This window comes from Schistocerca cancellata, chromosome 8, assembly GCF_023864275.1.
Source record: "Schistocerca cancellata isolate TAMUIC-IGC-003103 chromosome 8, iqSchCanc2.1, whole genome shotgun sequence".
NCBI classification, from domain to species: Eukaryota; Metazoa; Arthropoda; class Insecta; order Orthoptera; family Acrididae; genus Schistocerca; species Schistocerca cancellata.
The window spans coordinates 139,747,929-139,765,289 of NC_064633.1; positions in this window are offsets into that span (position 1 = coordinate 139,747,929).

A 17,361-nucleotide genomic window follows, 5' to 3' on the forward strand; every position below is an offset into this window, starting at 1 on the left:
AAGTCGGGTGATGCTGAGGGAATTAGACTAGGAAATGAGACACTTAAAGTAGTAAAGGAGTTTTGCTATTTGGGGAGCAAAATAACTGATGATGGTCGAAGTAGAGAGGATATAAAATGTAGACTGGCAGTGGCAAGGAAAGCGTTTCCGAAGAAGAGAAATTTGTTAACATCGAGCATAGATTCAAGTGTCAGGAAGTCGTTTCTGAAAGTATTTGTATGGAGTGTAGCCATGTATGGAAGTGAAACATGGACAATAAATAGTTCGGACAAGAAGAGAATAGAAGTTTTCGAAATGTGGTGCTACAGAAGAATGTTGAAGATTAGGTTGGTAGATCACGTAACTAACGAGGAGGTATTGAATAGGATTGGGGAGAAGAGAAGTTTTTGGCACAACTTGACTAGAAGAAGGGATCGGTTGATAGGACATGTTCTGAGGCATCAAGGGATCACAAATTTAGCATTGGAGGGCAGCGTGGAGGGTAAAAATCGTAGAGGGAGACCAAGAGATGAATACACTAAGGAGATTCAGAAGGATGTAGGTTGTAGTAGGTACTGGGAGATGAAGGAGCTTGCACAGGATAGATTAGCATGGAGGGCTGCATCAAATCAGTCTCAGGACTGAGGATCACAACAACATATATATTGAGTCAATAACCATTGCCACCTAGAACAACTCCGAAAGTATGATAGGAGATGAAAAGTTTGTGGGACAAATGTTGCATGGGACAATGGGGGCCAGAATATGACGAATCCAATTATGTGTAAGAGGAAGGTTTTTGAAGGTCAACGTAGGTCGCGAAGATGGCACGAACGTCCATTAGCAGAAGGTGATCGAAGTGATGAGCATTGGTATCAATGCAGTGCTGCAATCTTCTTATCATGGGTTGAGTGGTATTCCTTATCAATAGGCACTTATTGTAACACCTGCTCTGACAATTCTCTCTCGTATATTGTCCAAATAGTAAATATTCGCCGAATACGGCGGATCCATTTAAGTGCCATTGATATGTAAATACAATTCGAACGTTTCGCAATACAATAGAACGGTAAGACTAGTATCGTCGAATCAACCGAATGTGAATGATGTATTTCTTCGAAGAACAAGTCGATATGCTTCTCATTAACGGAAAATGCCAACGAAATTCAGTGAGAGCTAGAGACTTATTCTCTGAAAGATATCCTCAACGTACTCACCCCTACACTCCGTACATTCAAATACGTGTGTGATAAATTGAGACCCACTGGATCTTTAACACATCGGAAACATATCCGGCAAAGGAAAGAAACGACCCCACCTAGCAAGAAAAAACCAGCGTCATATTGTGGCCCCCGTTGTCCCATGCAACTTTTGTTCCACAAACTTTTCAGCTCCTATCATACTTTCGGAGTTGTTCTCGGTGGCAGTAGTTAGTGACTCACTCTGTATAAATTGTAGAACAACTAGACTAAAAGAAAGGATCTGTTACATCTGGCGATAGGACACATCCGTAGTCACCAATAAATTGTCAGTTTTGCAATGGAAGAAACTATGTGGGGGAAAAATTGTAGAGGCGATCAAGTAATGAATACAGTATGCTGGTTCAGACTTACTTAAGTTGCAGTAGTTATTCAGAGATGAAGAGATTTGCACTGGATAAATGGGTGTGGAGAGCTGCATCAAAGCAGTCACTGCATCAAACGAGTCTTCGAAATGAAGAGTGCAACAACAATAGGTATTTATGAAATTGAAGCACACATTGAGGATCCGTGAAGAATATCTTCCAAATCTTCATTTCTATTATGGTTGCAGGTCTTCAGTGGCCTATTCTGAGAGCCGAAAGTAAGCGATCGGAAGAAGACAAAGTTTTTCTTATCGAATATTGTCAACAATAAGAATGTGAACACGTCAACATCACACGAAATGAGATGGTAGAAAAACAGGTTAAACAGGAATGAAATGATAATTAAATCGACATCCTAGCTGCAAACAGGCGTTGATGTACTTCATTGGGGACATATTGAAAATGTGTGCCCCGACCGGGACTCGAACCCGGGATCTCCTGCTTACATGGCAGACGCTCTATCCAACTTTTTTATTTTTATTTTTTTATTTTATTTTTTTTAAATTTCCAATGTCAGGCTTACCACCTTTGTTGACATATATTTTGTTGTACTACCGCATAAATAGTGTCTACAATGTCCATATGTTGACAAATAGTGCCTAATTAGGAAATTAAGTAATTAAGGAAATGAATAAAACAGAAAATGTCCAAATGAAAGACATGAAGGCATTGCGGATAGTAAAAATGTAAAAGAAACATGCTCCTGTAGCAATGAAATGAAATTCGTGTCGGGGGCGACACCTGATCACGACCCGACGTTCGATAGAGCAAGAGAGCCATCTATCGACTCGTTCTCCAGACGTTGGTGTAAGACTGGGTCGTCTTCTCGAAATTAACTAAGGGTCCGTAAGTGTGATCGATGTCTATCTCGGCTTCTTCGTCTATCTCATCTCTCACCCGTCACACCCCATCTGGCCGGCGGGTCGGTAAATGTAAGTCGCAAGTAATTAGCGAAGTCTTGCTCATATTTCTTGTGCTGTTGCAGCTTCGTGTGTCCATCCAGGAGAAAAGGCCAAAAATCAATTTTGTCCTTTTCCGATTCGTTATACACGTAGCCCACCACCTTTCCCCGTACCCATGTCACTGCATTGGTTTTTTGGACTGGAAAATAAGATTCTTGGGGGAAAAAAAGGGTGTCTGATGAAATTGTGTGAGGGGCGGAGCATAACAGGAACGCCAATATCTGTCGTGCCAAGCGCCACACGGGAGCCGCCCCACTACATGCTAAACGATGTTCATCAGTGTCCACTGTTGCGCAGCCTAAACATAGTGGAGTGTCTGCCAAATGAATCGCGTGCCGCCGTTGATTCGTTGCGAACTTCCTATTTACCACCACATACCATGTTGAGCGTACCGACGTTGGGAGGTAAACGTTCCGTATAACGCGCCATATCTGTCGCCAGTTCTTGTCTGGGTACTTCGTTTCCAGGGTATTCCTGGGACACCGGCGCAGTAAGAGTTGGTATACATCTCGCGCCGTCGGTAGTCGTGTTGTTGGGAAGGAATCTCTGACATAGCTAAGATCCAAAAAAAAAAGACTTGAAATGTGACAGCTTCGGTGAAATATGGCCCACATTGACTGGGGGCAGCATTGAAGTCGGCGCTAGTACATCGGCCAACGCATCCGAGATATTGCGAAATTGACCGCGCCACTGTCGGAAAATTGTACTGACGAATAACGCCCGTGCCTTTTCATGTACGTTCACTAGACCAAGTCCACCCTCTCCAGGTGGTAGCGTAAGCGTTGTGTATTTGATCTTAAATAGGTGTCCCACACTCACGTAGGTTCCGAAAGTTGCTTGTATCCGTGATGCCAGTGTGCGCGTTAAAGGCAGGACATGCGCTACGTGAGTGAGTCTCGGTGCTAGGTATACGTTAACATAGTTCACCCTCTGAATCATATCCAACGCTCTTAATTTCTGTAACAGCACCATTGTCCGCATCAGCTTCAATATGCGTCGGTAGTTATCCGCTGCTGTCCACTGCACATCCGTGTGGAACGTAATACCTAGGCATTTTATGGTCTTAACTAATATGAGCGGGCCTTCCTCCCTCGGTTGTAATCCTCGACCGACATTCATGCAGCGTGATTTCTGTAGATTAAGCACGCTTCCTGCCGCCATCCCGTATCGCTGTATCCATGCCAACGCCGTACGTACTTCTTCGCCTGTCCGTGCCACCAGCATCACATCGTTAGCATAAGCGTGGCAATGAAAGGTCAGTTGTGGCAACGGCACTCCCTCCAACCGTCTTCGGAGACCATATAGACAGGGTTCCAAAGCCATTGCATACAAAAGTATCGAAAGGGGGCAACCTTGACGAACTGACCTTGAAATAACAATGTAGTCAGTGCCCCGTCCATTCACCGAGACCCTTGATCGCACGCCGTGTAACAGTCGCATGATCACTAGAATGAAGGCCTGTGGGATTCCCAATCTGCCTATCACCGCATGCAAAAAGGTATGATCCACTCTGTCGAACGCATGATCGAAGTCAATTGCGACGAGTGCCCCACGCACTCGGCATGCCGCTGCCTATCAGAAAGTGAAGACCGCAGGCGAGCCCCGAGGATGCGCGCGAAAATCTTATAGTCGCAGTTCAAGAGAGTGAGTGGTCTATAATCTCCTGGCCTTCTGCCACCGCGTGGTTTGGGTATTGGAATGATGATACCCTCCGTGAATTCGGCAGGTACCTCAGTCTGCGGTAACAGGAGTTCGTTGTACATCTGGATCCAAGTCCGTCCCAAGAGGGATGCAAAAGCGCGGTAAAATTCAATTGGGAATCCGTCCTGTCCTGGGGACTTGTTCGGAGCCCCCCTGGCAACTGCATCTGTCAGCTCCTCCTCCGTTATCTCTGTGATGAAAGTCTCTGCATCCAGTGGTGGTCCTCTATCTGGCATTTCCGAGATGACATCATGTAGTGTCTCGTGGTTCACTTGTACAGGTCCATATAACTGGCGGAAATAGTCAGTAAACACATGCGCAATATCACGCTGGTTCACAATTTGCTGGCCAGTTTCAGAGATTAGTTCCCTGATCAATGTCCTGCGTCGCCGTTGGCGTTCACGTACTACGTGGTGCATGGAGGGGGTTTCGGCAGCAACTGTGTCCGCCAATCTCACCCGGACCATTATACCTTCCATTCTTAGTCTCGTCAGCTGTAATAACTTGGCTTTTATCCTGCGCATGGCCGTGTGCCTTTCCGGCGATGGTTGTTGGGTCATCACCTCCCTCAGGGCTGTAAAATAAAAATCAGCCGTCGTACGGTTCCACTGCGATTTGTCCTGCCCGTATCGTATCAACGTTCTCCGTAACGTTGGTTTTGCGCATTTAATCCACCACTGGAGAACCGAGGTGTATGCTCGTTGGCGGCGAACGCAGGTCTCCCAGGCCGCCTCTATCGTACGGCGACATTCATTGTCACGTAAAAGTGCACAATTCATTTTCCAGTGACCCTTACTCCGCCATATTTTCTGACGCGTTAGTGAAATCGTACAGACGTACGCCATATGATCCGTAAAAGCCGCTGGCCAGATTTCGGCATTCAGTACCGCCGTCCGTAGAGCTCGTGTCACATACACTCTATCAAGTCTACTCCCCGAATGTCCCGTTACAAACGTATAACCCGGTCTGTCGCCATGCTGCAGTTCCCAGGTATCCAGAAGCGCCATTTCGGTAATCAACGCACGGAGTTCCATGCATGGCACATAATGAGGTACTTGGTCCTTTTTGTCGACGACACAATTAAAGTCGCCGCCCACTATATACTTATCATAGCGTCCAGCGAACAACGGTGCTATCTCGTCAGTGTAAAAGGTCGCCCTTTCTCTGCGTTTTGTGGAGCCAGATGGCGCGTATAAATTGATGAAACGTACGCCGTCGACAGTGATCGCTATGCCACGTGCCGAAGGGAGGGACATGACGTCCTCCAATCCTATTCCTTCCCTGGTGAGGATCGCCACACCGCATCCACTTTCATCGTGCACTGAATAATGTGCCTCGTAGCCGTAGAACTCTGGGGGCGACGTGAAACGCACTTCTTGTAGGAGTACAATATCCACGTCCGCGGCGCGTAACATATCTTTCAGCATTTGAATTTTAAGCGGTGTCCTAATGCCATTAATGTTTATCGTGGCAATGCGGTACGCCTGGCGTGTGTTCATCAGTTGTAGGGCGGTGTCATTAAGCGTCTATCTGCACTCCCGGCGCCCCTCACCACACTAAGTTGTTCAACATTTCCCGACCCCTCCAGGCCTCTCGCCAGGACTATCCTCAATCGGCGCGTTCGTATTTTCATTCTGTTCCCGTTGGTCCATTTCTTGCGCCCAGTCACCCAGCATATTTCCGGAACTGGTCGAAGGATGGGAGGCAACGTCGTCACCGCTCTGATGTTGGACAGTAGTCATCACCACTTCCGCCTTCCGGTCACCAGAAGAAGAGTTCAAGTGATCGTCGCTGTGTAATTCCTGCATCGTCATCTCGGTATCTGTTGAATCCACTGGTCTCAAGTCGATACTGTCGTTGTCGTCCACTGTCCCCTCGGGACTATGGCTATCGTCAGCAGAAGTCAGTCGACGCTTCTTTCTTCTCTTCGGCGAACGCTGTTTCCGTTGCCTTGCTTCCGCATCGGCTGTTTGGGTTTCGTATCCTCCGTCTTGGTCCTGGCCTATCACGCTCTCGGTGGAAGCACTGGCAGCCACCACGGATGAGCCTGGAGCAGTCGTCAGCTGCATCTCTTGTGTGGTGTCCTGTGTCTGCTGTGGTGGAACCGGTGGTCGGAGTTCCAGTCCGTTGGTGTCCATGTTCTCTATAGGGGGCAGCTGCTGGTGCCCATCAGAAATCTCCCTCACATCGCCTCTCAGGGCTTCCACAAAGGTCAACGGTAAGACAGTCATCTGTTGTGGCGCCTGAACGTCATCATGTGGAGTTTGTACTAAACGTCGCTGGAGGCATTCCGAGCGGACGTGACCTTCTTTCCCGCACCCCGAGCAAGTGCGAGGTTGCCCATCATAGATTATAATCGCGCGACACCCTCCTATGTACAAATAAGAGGGGACGTGCTTTCGCAGTTCTATCCGTATTTGTCTCACCCCATTTAAAACGGGGTACGTGGTAAAACTCGTCCATTTTTCGGCCACATGGGATAGAACTGTACCATATGGTCGAAAGGCGTCGGTAACAAGTTCAGATGGGACCTAAAACGGAAGTTCGAAGACTCGTATAGTGCGGATCCCCATTCCCGCATGATCGACTGTAACCGCACCAACATTCCCGTCGGCATGACAGAAACGAAACCCGTTCGGTGATCGTTGTAGAAGTCTTTCGCAAGCCGCCTCGTCAACAAGCTTGACATAGACGACGCTAGAAACGATCGATAAATTGATTCCCACGATTTCCTGTGGATCGATTTTTACCTCTTCTCTTAAGAAACGTTCAATCTCGTGTGCCTTTGGTCGTGTGTAGTCGTTCACAAAACTGAACTTCAAAGTCGTTTTTCTGTACGAGTGTGCCATCTCGTTCTAGACTCACAACACCGCAAACGCGAAGCTGCTCCAGCGTAAACAAACAGGCGTGCGCACCACAGCGCGGCCGGCAGGCAACACGGTCCGCACTGTGTCACTGCCGAAGGCAGACTGTCCATCTGAGCCACCGCGGGCACAGAGGAAAGTGCGTCTGCAGGGACTTAGCCCTTGCACGCTCCCCGTGGGATCCACATTCCCAACATGTCCATACCACTACATTCGTAGTGCGCCTAATAGATGTTTGCCCATCATACTCATTACTCGTGGCAGATTAATCTACCAAGTCCCGTACGAGTTCGGGCATAGCGTGTGAGTTCGCACAAGAAGGTCAATGGCCGGTAAGCCATATTTTAACTACATATGACGGCAGTACCTGTTCCTGAAAGAACAGTTACCGTGGATGACCATGCAGCTTTGACAGAAATGAAATGATAATTAAATGGACACCCTAGCTGCAAACAGGCGTTGATGTACTTCGTTGGGGACATGTTGGGTTCGAGTCCCGGTCGGGGCACACATTTTCAACATGTCCCCAATGAAGTACATCAACGCCTGTTTGCAGCTAGGGTGTCCATTTAATTATCATTTCTTTTCTAGCAAAGCTGCATGGTCATTCACGGTAACTGTTCTTTCAGGAACAGATACTACCGTCATATATCGAAACAGGAATACTTCTACCTACAAGTATTATGAAGACATTCGACAGCAATGCACAGTGGACTTCATCTGCTGGAAGGCAGTGTTTGATGACACATACGTTTGTGTGGTAAAGATAACAAGTTATGAAGCATGCAATCGAGGAATCATTACAGGAAGGTATAATTATGTCGAAATATAATTATTAGAAGAGCAAACATAAAGATAGCTGACTGAAACATGTTCAATATATAGGTGATTCAGCTGTCCCTACCTATGGGTCTGATGGAATCCACAACGCCTTCAAATTCCAAACACAAGATTTTTATATTCTCTGAGTTGGTACACGCAGTCCGCCACTATAGGTGAGTGGTCAGCGCGGCGGTCTGTCACGCCACGGGGCCCGGGCTCGATTTCCTGCTGGGTCGGAGATTTTCTCCGTTCATGGACTGCGTGTTGTGTTGACCACATTATCATTTCAACATCAGTGGAAGGCAACGGGAAACCACCACTGGAATCACTTCCCTAGACGCTCATGCGGTGGTCCTGTCTGACCAGGCTTCCTCCATGACAAGACCTGCCGTAAGGCAGCACACGAAGTTTTTTTTGTACATGCAAACTATTAGAACTACAGAAAAAATGAAGAGGACCTCTGTGAGGGACATTTAATGCAATTAAATTTTGTAGTGGGATACGTTTTTGCTCTCAAAAAATGGTTCACATGGCTCACTATGGGACTTAACTGCTTAGGTCGTCAGTCCCCTAGAACTTAGAACTACATAAACCTAACTAACCCAAGGACACCACATACATTCATGTCCGAGGCAGGATTCGAAGCTGCGACCGTAGCGGTCACGCAGTTCCAGACTGTAGCGCCTAGGAGCGCTCGGCCACTCCGGCTGGCTTTTGCTCTCAGTCGTAGTTTTCGAGTTTTTCAATAAAAACAACAAAAGTGACCTTCAAACGCTTTCGTTTCTTGAATAACTTGAAAACCATAGCCTCCAGCGAAAACGAACTCCATTACAAAATTTAACTACATTAAATTTCCAAAAAAGAAAGTGGTGTACATTTTTTCTGTAGGACCCATAGTTTTGCATTGTGAACAAGAGAACATGAAAATCTTGTGCGTGGTTTTTGAAGACATTGCGGATTGCATAAAACTTATAGGTAGGGGCAGCTGACAACCCTTTATAATGTTAATAAGTACAGCACAGGTCACCCGAGAAAACGATCACGCAGTTACATACGGTTTTGTAGAATTATTACAAATTTGCATTGGTGGCCACAATTTCACAATAAAGCAGATGTTTTTATCCTATGAAACTTATGGGATTTAACTTTTAGTCTCTCTCTCTCTCTGTTTGTGAGAGAGAGAATGATGAGGCGGCAACAAATACGCCCGCTGCTCGGTGTAGCCGTGCCTGCGTGTGTGACGTTGCGGCCTAGCATGACGTGACCTCTGACCCGCAGGCCGCGCCGTGTACTCGTTAAGCGTCGAGCGCGACATCCGACCATCCATCTCCCCCATCAGTTCGCAGCAGGTGGCCGTGGCTCGGCGCCGCTCCTGCTGTTCTCTCACGGAGCACACTCATAATTTGATGACTCGGCGACTCTGGGCTCTTGAGCCAATTTATACCGGAAGGTCAAGAGCTCTACTCGAGACGAAGAGAATCTGAATTGTAATTTTTAGGTTTCCGTACCACAGTCGGCAAAAACGGAACCTTATAAGATCACTTTGTTCTCCTCTGTCTGCCTGTCCAGCTGTTACAAACCTTTTTTCTCGGGAACTTGTACCGGGGTGCGTTTCCTCTGGAGGCCGTGGTTTTCAAGTTATTCAAGAAAAACGCGTTTGATGCTTCTTACGTTTTTCTTGAGTAACTCGAAAACTACACCTGCTAGCAAAAACGTATCCCACTACAAAATTTAACTACATTAAATTTCTTACAAAGAGTTCCTTCTCATTTTTTTCTGTAGTTCTAATAGTTTGCATGTACCAAGTCAGATAATATAAAAATCTCGTGTTTGGTATTTGAAGGCGCTGCGGATTCCATAAAACCCGTAGGTAGGGACAGCTGAATCCCCTATATATTTAATATGTTTCCTTCAGCTATCTTTATGTTTGCTCTTATAATAATTGTTTCTCGACATCAGTACACCTTCTTGTAGTGATTTCTTGATTGCATGCTTCATAACTTCTTGTCTTTACCACACAGACATATGTGTCGCCATACAACTGCCTTCCAGCAGGTAAAATCCATTGTGCATAGCTGTCGAATGTCTTCGTAATACTTGTGGGTAGAAGTATCCCTGCTTCGCCTGTTGTTCTACCATCTCATTTTGTGTGGTGTTGAGGTGTTCACATTCTTGTTGTTGATTGCAAAATCCGATGAAAAATACTTCATATTTTTCCGATCGCTTACTTTCGGCTTTCTACATAGGCCGCTGAAGACGGGGAACCATAATAGAAATGAAGACTTAGAAGATATTCTTCACGGTTCCTCAATGTGTGCTTCATTTTTATAAATACCATAAATGCCTATTGTTGTGCACGTATCAAGTTCAAACTGAACCTTGTAAGTCAGGACAATCAAAAGATACGGCCATTTATGTCACAAACGGCAGTTCAATATTCGCAAACTCAGCCATCAAAACCTATAGTATCCTACACATTGACCTGGAATCACAAAATTTGGTACGAAGCAAGGTTTCACAGTACAACTGAATGAAAAACAAATATTGAAAATTTTTATTTTGTAATTATATCACACGAAAAAGAATTTTTCATTTTTTATCCGATTTTCAGTCTGTCGGTACGACTATTAAGATCCCCTTTTCTCAGAAATGGGTAGATGTATCAAGTTGAAATTTTTGTCTATGATCCTTTTGCGGTGTAATAGACGTTACCTTCTAAGTCAATTCAATCAAAAGATACAGCCATTTGTGTCAAAAATTTTTACACTCGCAAACTCACTCATCATATCCTACAGGGTACTTCTCGTCGGCTTAGAATCAAGAAATTTCGCACGAAGCAAGCTTTCACAGTAAAAGTAAAACAAAAAACCCGAAAAGTACCATTTGTTGTCCGACTGACTGTCTTGTCCGTCTGTTAAGACCACTTTTTCTCTGGTGCGGGTGGACGTATTGAGTTGAAATTTATATGAGATACTAAGATCTATGTTCCCTTAGCGGTGTAATAAACATTAGCTTCGAAGTCAATGCAGTCAAAAAATACAGTCCTTTATGTTACATACACTCCTGGAAATGGAAAAAAGAACACATTGACACCGGTGTGTCAGACCCACCACACTTGCTCCGGACACTGCGAGAGGGCTGTACAAGCAATGATCACACGCACGGCACAGCAGACACACCAGGAACCGCGGTGTTGGCCGTCGAATGGCGCTAGCTGCGCAGCATTTGTGCACCGCCGCCGTCAGTGTCAGCCAGTTTGCCGTGGCATACGGAGCTCCATCGCAGTCTTTAACACTGGTAGCATGCCGCGACAGCGTGGACGTGAACCGTATGTGCAGTTGACGGACTTTGAGCGAGGGCGTATAGTGGGCATGCGGGAGGCCGGGTGGACGTACCGCCGAATTGCTCAATACGTGGGGCGTGAGGTCTCCACAGTACATCGATGTTGTCGCCAGTGGTCGGCGGAAGGTGCACGTGCCCGTCGACCTGGAACCGGACCGCAGCGACGCACGGATGCACGCCAAGACCGTAGGATCCTACGCAGTGCCGTAGGGGACCGCACCGCCACTTCCCAGCAAATTAGGGACACTGTTGCTCCTGGGGTATCGGCGAGGACCATTCGCAACCGTCTCCATGAAGCTGGGCTACGGTCCCGCACACCGTTAGGCCGTCTTCCGCTCACGCCCCAACATCGTGCAGCCCGCCTCCAGTGGTGTCGCGACAGGCGTGAATGGAGGGACGAATGGAGACGTGTCGTCTTCAGCGATGAGAGTCGCTTCTGCCTTGGTGACAATGATGGTCGCATGCGTCTTTGGCACCGTGCAGGTGAGCGCCACAATCAGGACTGCATACGACCGAGGCACACAGGGCCAACACCCGGCATCATGGTGTGGGGAGCGATCTCCTACACTGGCCGTACACCACTGGTGATCGTCGAGGGGACACTGAATAGTGCACGGTACATCCAAACCGTCATCGAACCCATCGTTCTACCATTCCTAGACCGGCAAGGGAACTTGCTGTTCCAACAGGACAATGCACGTCCGCATGTATCCCGTGCCACCCAACGTGCTCTAGAAGGTGTAAGTCAACTACCCTGGCCAGCAAGATCTCCGGATCTGTCCCCCATTGAGCATGTTTGGGACTGGATGAAGCGTCGTCTCACGCGGTCTGCACGTCCAGCACGAACGCTGGTCCAACTGAGGCGCCAGGTGGAAATGGCATGGCAAGCCGTTCCACAGGACTACATCGAGCATCTCTACGATCGTCTCCATGGGAGAATAGCAGCCTGCATTGCTGCGAAAGGTGGATATACACTATACTAGTGCCGACATTGTGCGTGCTGTGTTGCCTGTGTCTATGTGCCTGTGGTTCTGTCAGTGTGATCATGTGATGTATCTGACCCCAGGAATGTGTCAATAAAGTTTCCCCTTCCTGGGACAATGAATTCACGGTGTTCTTATTTCAATTTCCAGGAGTGTATTTTGACACTCGCAAACCTAGTCATTATAACCTCTAGGGTACGTCCCGTTCTAGAATCATTAAATTTGGCAAGAAGCAAGGTTTCATAGTACAAGTAAAAGAAAAAGTCCTAAAATTGTTAATTTTCATTTATGTCATATGGGATACCTCTCCAATGTTCCGAAAAGTATTTTTTTCTCACTTGTTATCCAAATTCAACCTTAAGATTAAAACATCCTAGAAGACCTGGAATTCCCTGGACCTGTATCACGCCAGTATCAATGTCGACAACAGGCAAAATTGTGGAGTCCATCCGTTTCCCAGGATGGATGAACTGCCTATATACATAATTAACTTCGTACGGAATCCTTACTCGTATCTGGTCAATTTTTATTCTTTAAACGCTGTAAGTGTTTCAGTTAGGCACACCAGACAAAACAATTAGTTAACTTCAGGAGCTCTCACCCTAATACGGTATGTCTCCGCCTTTAGCCCAAACGTTACTAACCTTAAATAATACGAACACAGACAGTTGGTGTTTATTGTGAAGTCTCGAAGGCGTTTGATTGTGAACATCATGTAAGCCTCTTCGAAAAATTTAAGTTATTTGTAATCAATGGCTTTACAAACTATTTGTTTGAATCTTAGTTAGCCCTTAACTACACTCGCTATTTTAACTGATGTTAGCAACTTTGTAGGGTAGCATTCGACCCCGAAAACAAAAACCATCAGAAACTAATTTACTTCTATGTTACTCTAAGCTTTTGCTAAACAATCAACAAAAGAGAGGCTTCTGTTTATGAAAAATCAATCTTTATTAAAAAAAACATGATCCTGCTGATAATAAAGGCTCCTACATTAACGAGGGTCTGTGAAAGAGAGTTTTTGAAATTAACTTAAAAAACGAATAACATCTACTTCAAAAATATACAGTAACTTGTTCTGAGATCAAATAATAATGAATTAAGTAAACTATAAAGATGAAACCTAGAGGATAATTTTATGTAGCGTAATAAACTTGTTGGTACATGGGTGAATTAAGTAAGCAGGGAAGATATAACTTTTTGTCAATGGAATGCTTTTTGCACAATTTTGCACTCGTATTTTCGTCATGTAGAAACATGTTTTGGTAGCTGTTATGTCTTTAAGGAGTGGATATTTGTAGCATCGTGACATCTTTGACTTTTTTGGGTGATTCGGTTCCGCATGGGCGTGCACCGCAGATTCGTCGACCCTGTCATCATTTTCAAAATTTTTACAAAGAACTCTGTCCATTGTAGTCCGCAAGTTCGTAGAATTCATTTTCCTCTACTTTTAATTTGCTCTGATATGTGGTATGCCGAGTTTATTTTTTTTTTTTTTTTTTTGTAAAAAATCTCTATGCACAACCTTGCTAATCTGATTTACAACAGTTTGTTCCATAAACATAGCGAGGTTGTCTTATTATTTCTTAGTTGCCTCCTCGTATATGCTCTTCTTGTGCCTCTTCATAGCTCTCTATTTCGCTTCAGTTTCTTGATCAGATATTTCTGTTTAATTGTCAAAAAAACTCGGTGACATCTTGAAAAGACTCTGATGTATCCGATGAGTCAGTCGCCTTCAATAGCTAACAATAATTCCAAAATCTGATCGTCGTTCAAACGTCATTCCATTCTGTCTAACACAGTTTTTTACGACAAATTAGAAAAGTAAGGCTTATAACGTCGTGGCGTAGTTTTCGACCCCAATTGGTTCATACTTACGGAAACAACTGTCGCTGTCTGCACAATGCAAAAGCACAGCTGGTACTAAGATTACACAGAAGCGGAGTGGCAGCGTTGCAATTGGAACGCAATCATAAACAAGAGAGTGACGCGTGTGGTAATAAAGTTCCCCACGAATGTAGTTAAGGTTTAACAAACAGAATGCAAAAAGTTGTGTTGAAGAATTCAAACAATGTTGGAAAGAGAGATTATTTTAATGTTTAGGGTGCAGTCATGATGGAAGTCCAACAGAGTCCAATTTTGGGTCCATTTTTATTTCTTACATATGTGAATGGCCTCCAGTGAACATTCACCGTGTAGGATTCATACTTTTTTGCAGAGAGAAAGGAACTAAAGATACAGTTAATGTCTTAAAAAAAAATAGTGAGTGAAAATGCACTCTACCTTTATTTTGAGAAAACATTAACTTTTGTTATGTCACGCGAAGTGGCCGCGCAGTTTGAGGCGCTATGTCACGGATTGCACGGTCCCTCCCGCCGAAGGTTCAAGTCCTCGCTGGGGCATGGGTGTGTGTGTTGTTCTTAGCATAAGTTAGTTTAAGTAGTGTGTAAGTTTAGGGACCGATGACCTCAGCAGTTTGGTCCCTTAGGAATTCACACACATTTTAACATTATTTGAACTTCCGTTATGTATAGAACAGAGTCATACGTTCGACAGAAGTCAGTCGACAGGGTAGAATGTTCCAAATTATGGTTGTAATACTGATGAAAATATGAACTGAAAGGGACGTATTACTGAGCTGCTCAAACAGTTAATTCAGCTTTTTTGGTGCACGTATAATTAGTAGTCTTGAAAACAATAATGACTTGTTGTTGTTGTTGTGGTCTTCAGTCCTGAGACTGGTTTGATGCAGCTCTCCATGCTACTCTATCCTGTGCAAGTTTCTTCATCTCCCAGTACCTACTGCAACCTACATCCTTCTGAATCTGCTTAGTGTATTCATCTCTTGGTCTCCCCCCTACGATTTTTACCCTCCACGCTGCCCTCCAATACTAAATTGGTGATCCCTTGATGCCTCAGAACATGTCCTACCAACCGATCCCTTCTTCTGGTCAAGTTGTGCCACAAACTTCTCTTTTCCCCAATCCTATTCAATACTTCCTCATTAGTTATGTGATCTACCCATCTAATCTTCAGCATTCTTCTGTAGCACCACATTTCGAAAGCTTCTATTCTCTTCTTGTCCAAACTATTTACCGTCCATGTTTCACTTCCATACATGGCTACACTCCAAACAAATACTTTCAGAAATGACTTCCTGACACTTAAATCTATACTAGATGTTAACAAATTTCTCTTCTTCAGAAACGCTTTCCTTGCCATTGCCAGTCTACATTTTATATCCTCTCTACTTCGACCATCATCAGTTATTTTGCTCCCCAAATAGCAAAACTCCTTTACTACATTAAGTGTCTCATTTCCTAAACTAATACCCTCAACATCACCCGACTTAATTCGACTACATTCCATTATCCTCGTTTTGCTTTTGTTGATGTTCATCTTATATCCTCGTTTCAAGACACCATCCATTCCGTTCAACTGCTCTTCCAAGTCCTTTGCTGTCTCTGACAGAATTACAATGTCATCGGCGAACCTCAAAGTTTTTATTTCTTCTCCATGGATTTTAAGACCTACTCCGAATTTTTCTTTTGTTTCCTTTACTGCTTGCAAAATATACAGATTGAATAACATCGGGGAGAGGCTACAACCCTGTCTTACTCCCTTCCCAATCACTGCTTCTCTTTCATGTCCCTCGACTCTTATAACTGCCACCTGGTTTCTGTACAAATTGTAAATAGCCTTTCGCTCCCTGTATTTTACCACTGCCACCTTTAGAATTTGAAAGAGAGTATTCCAGTCAACATTGTCAAAAGCCTTCTCCAAGTCTACAAATGCTAGAAACGTAGGTTTGCCTTTCCTTAATCTTTCTTCTAAGATAAGTCGTAGGGTCAGTATTGCCTCACGTGTTCCAACATTTCTACGGAATCCAAACTGATCTTCCCCGAGGTCGGCTTCTACCAGTTTTTCCATTCGTCTGTAAAGAATTCTTGTTAGTATTTTGCAGCTGTGGCTTATTAAACTGATTGTTCGGTAATTTTCACATCTGTCAACACCCGCTTTCTTTGGGATTGGAATTATTATATTCTTCCTGAAGTCTGAGGGTACCTCGCCTGTTTCATACATCTTGCTCACCAGATGGTAGAGTTTTGTCAGGACTGGCTCTCCCAAGGCCGTCAGTAGTTCCAATGGAATGTTGTCTACTCCGGGGGCCTTGTTTCGACTCAGGTCTTTCAGTGCTCTGTCAAACTCTTCACGCAGTATCGTATCTCCCATTTCATCTTCATCTACATCCTCTTCCATTTCCATAATATTGTCCTCAAGTACATCACCCTTGTATAGACCCTCTATATACTCCTTCCACCTTTCTGCTTTCCCTTCTTTGCTTAGAACTGGGTTTCCATCTGAGCTCTTGATGTTCATGCAAGTGGTTCTCTTATCTCCAAAGGTCTCTTTAATTTTCCTGTAGGCAGTATCTATCTTACCTCTAGTGAGATAAGCCTCTACATCCTTACATTTGTCCTCTAGCCATCCCTGCTTAGCCATTTTGCACTTCCTGTCGATCTCATTTTTGAGACGTTTGTATTCCTTTTTGCCTGCTTCATTTACTGCATTTTTATATTTTCTCCTTTCATCAATTAAATTCAATACTTCTTCTGTTACCAATGGATTTCTACTAGCCCTCGTCTTTTTACCTACTTGATCCTCTGCTGCCTTCACTACTTCATCCCTCAAAGCTACCCATTCTTCTTCTACTGTATTTCTTTCCCCCATTCCTGTCAATTGTTCCCTTATGCTCTCCCTGAAACTCTGTACAACCTCTGGTTCTTTCAGTTTATCGAGGTCCCATCTCCATAAATTCCCACCTTTTTGCAGTTTCTTCAGTTTTAATCTACAGGTCATAACCAATAGATTGTGGTCAGAGTCCACATCTGCCCCTGGAAATGTCTTACAATTTAAAACCTGGTTCCTAAATCTCTGTCTTACCATTATATAATCTATCTGATACCTTTTAGTATCTCCAGGGTTCTTCCATGTATACAACCTTCTATCGTGATTCTTAAACCAAGTGTTAGCTATGATTAAGTTGTGCTCTGTGCAAAATTCTACCAGGCGGCTTCCTCTTT